Source organism: Montipora capricornis, chromosome 10 (assembly GCF_036669925.1).
Source record: "Montipora capricornis isolate CH-2021 chromosome 10, ASM3666992v2, whole genome shotgun sequence".
NCBI classification, from domain to species: Eukaryota; Metazoa; Cnidaria; class Anthozoa; order Scleractinia; family Acroporidae; genus Montipora; species Montipora capricornis.
In genome coordinates this window covers 65,938,647-65,941,146 of record NC_090892.1, presented here as the reverse complement: position 1 = coordinate 65,941,146, position 2,500 = coordinate 65,938,647, and the positions used below count along the sequence as shown (strand labels likewise).

General features: G+C 41.1%; 2 protein-coding genes across 4 annotated transcripts in view; both read right to left on the bottom strand.

Annotated features, from left to right (window-relative positions):
- Positions 1-2,500, bottom strand: part of LOC138018627 (uncharacterized) — a 399,148-nt gene that overhangs the window by 206,024 nt on the left and 190,624 nt on the right. The window lies entirely within an intron of this gene.
- The window catches only part of LOC138018624 (lactadherin-like), a 100,363-nt gene that overhangs the window by 9,355 nt on the left and 88,508 nt on the right, over positions 1-2,500 (bottom strand). The gene's annotated exons all lie outside the window — the stretch shown is intronic.

Sequence of the window (2,500 nt, the reverse complement as noted above, 5' to 3'; positions counted from 1 at the left end):
GGTGTCGTTGACGACCCTAAGGTCATCGTCAGTACAGGATGGTCCCCATGGGCAAGATGTCATAATATGCTCCATGGTCTGTGTCTCAGCCCCACATGGGCATTCTGCATTTTCAGCATAACCCCACTTGAACATGTTATCGCCAGTTTTAACCACTTTTGCCCTTGCCCTACTGAGAGTAACCCACTCAATACGCGGCAAGTCAGAGCCCGGTGGAAGGCTTTCACTGCAGTGTTAGGAAAGAGAACATCTAAATTATGCCTCGTCGTGACCAAACGAGGAGAAAAAACCCCGATCACAGTGATGTTGGAAAATTATTGCCGAATAAATGTAACTGACGACTGAGAGAAGATCGCAATAAATCGATGCAAAGGCTAAACTAGTAAATGTAGCATAGGACTTCACTAAGCGACAAAACAGCTCGGAGTCAGAATTTCATATTATCTGCAGTACTTTCCCTCTAGCAATGAGTTTCAGAAGGAAAGTGCTTTTAAGTAGCAACAATAAAAGCAAGGTGACACTCGCTTTAAAGTAGCATTTTTCATCCTTATTACAATTAATATTCACGAACAAATTTTAACCAGAAAAAAAAAAATCGTGACAATTAACGTCCGAATAATCGATGCTTGACTGCGAATATATATGTATACATTTAATAGAAACATAATTGCTTCATCATTGCGTTATCAGCACAAACTGATATGTAACAACAAAGAGTCCAGGTTGTGATTCAATTTCGTTTAACTTTTTATCTAACTTTATCAGGAATATATTAATAATGCTCAGTTTTTCTGTCATGCAATCGTCTTTTAGTTTTTCCGCTACAAAAATCATTGCAATCTCAACAGGCATCTCTACATAAGACCTTAGCCATTTGGCCACGGCCCTAAGTCTGTCCTCATAAGGAAAGAAGGATTTTTAATACGACGAGTGCTTTGAAAAATTATTCTAAGGAACTGATTCATAGTCTTAGTAAATTAATCTACTCTAATAACTGAAAAAAAAAAATAATACTCTGTTTGTCACCTGTGTTTGTGTATTATTCCTGATTAAGCTGAGAGTATTTACGGCATTTTTTACCTGACTTTTTTATATTGGGTATCCAAACAATTTGTCCCCGATTTTGAAAAAAATAGTAGGCCTAGACGAAGATACCTAAACTTCGAGCCAGGATTCGAGCTAGGATCCGAGCCAGGATTCCAGCCGGGATTCGAGCTAAGATGAGCTTTCTCCGCTATTTATTCGCGAATCTCTCGGTTAGGTTAGGTCTCGAATCGGTTAGGTTAGGTCTATTTAGGTTGGTTCTGGTCTAGTTAGGTCTAGTTAGGGTTAGGGTAGGTCTCGGTTAGGTTAGGTTAGGTCTCGGTTAGGTCTCGAATCCTGGCTCGGATCCTTGCTCGGATCCTGGCTCGAATCCTAGCTCGGATCCTGGCTCGGATCCTTGCTCGGATCCTGGCTCGAATCCTGGCTCGGATCCTGGCTTTATTCTTAGTTTATCTCGGCCTAAACCCCTGGAACAATCACAGTTTCAATAATTACTGTGCAACTCAAATATATGTTCACTGGATCAGTGCAATTATCACATAACTAGATCGACAGAAGTAATGAACAACAAACAAGAGTTCCAGCAGAAGATTTATTAGTCTTCGTTGAGCAATTCACATTCACGACATACAGTATATTTGTAAGTTTCAAGGAGTCTCGGGAGAGCAATTAAATCAAAATTTGATATTTTTCTGCGCCAACATAATGCATCTGCTCAGTTGGGTTTCAGGCACGAAATTCCATACTTTCGTATGTCATCCATCTGATCTTCCACGATTGGGACTCACGATAAAAAGGACTGATTTACATTTAACATCGGACTCGGATCGAAGAAAATCACAAACATATTGAAGGAACAACCATGTAGCAAACAGACTTGCCAAAGCCTGTTGCAGGTTTAACAAAACCATCATTACCGGTAACGACTGCATGAATAGCTTGCAGTTGTTCCGCCTTAGGCACAAAGATAAAGTGGCATTTCTTAAACGCGAAATCAATTGCCTCCAGAAACTTGCTGTTATAATTTCCTTTCACATTATCCCCATGTATCCAGGTAAAAGCACTCGGAATAAACTATGCTCCAATAAGGAACCTTTTTCCAAATATGGTTTTTTCCCCCAGTTTTGGAAAAAAAATGGCGTCATTCCGAGTATGCGCCTGCAAGTAATAAATGACTCTCTCTTTTCCCGCCTGGGTTCCAGGCCCATTTTCAGGGCGCCGTAAGAGGGAGTCCCGAAACAGGACTACTAGCGATGTTGTTCGGAGTGTATGTGGGTCTGCTCCCCAGCTCGAATTGGCCAATATGCCAATTAAGTTGTTTCGAGGGGAGATCTTTTTTCGGAGCTTATCGACGTGGCTCTTGAACCACAAAGTCATGTCCAGTGTTACGCCTAAGTAGGGTGGGTATGGTGTATTTTCTAGTTCTTTGCCTTCTCATTGAACCTTCAGGATCCTG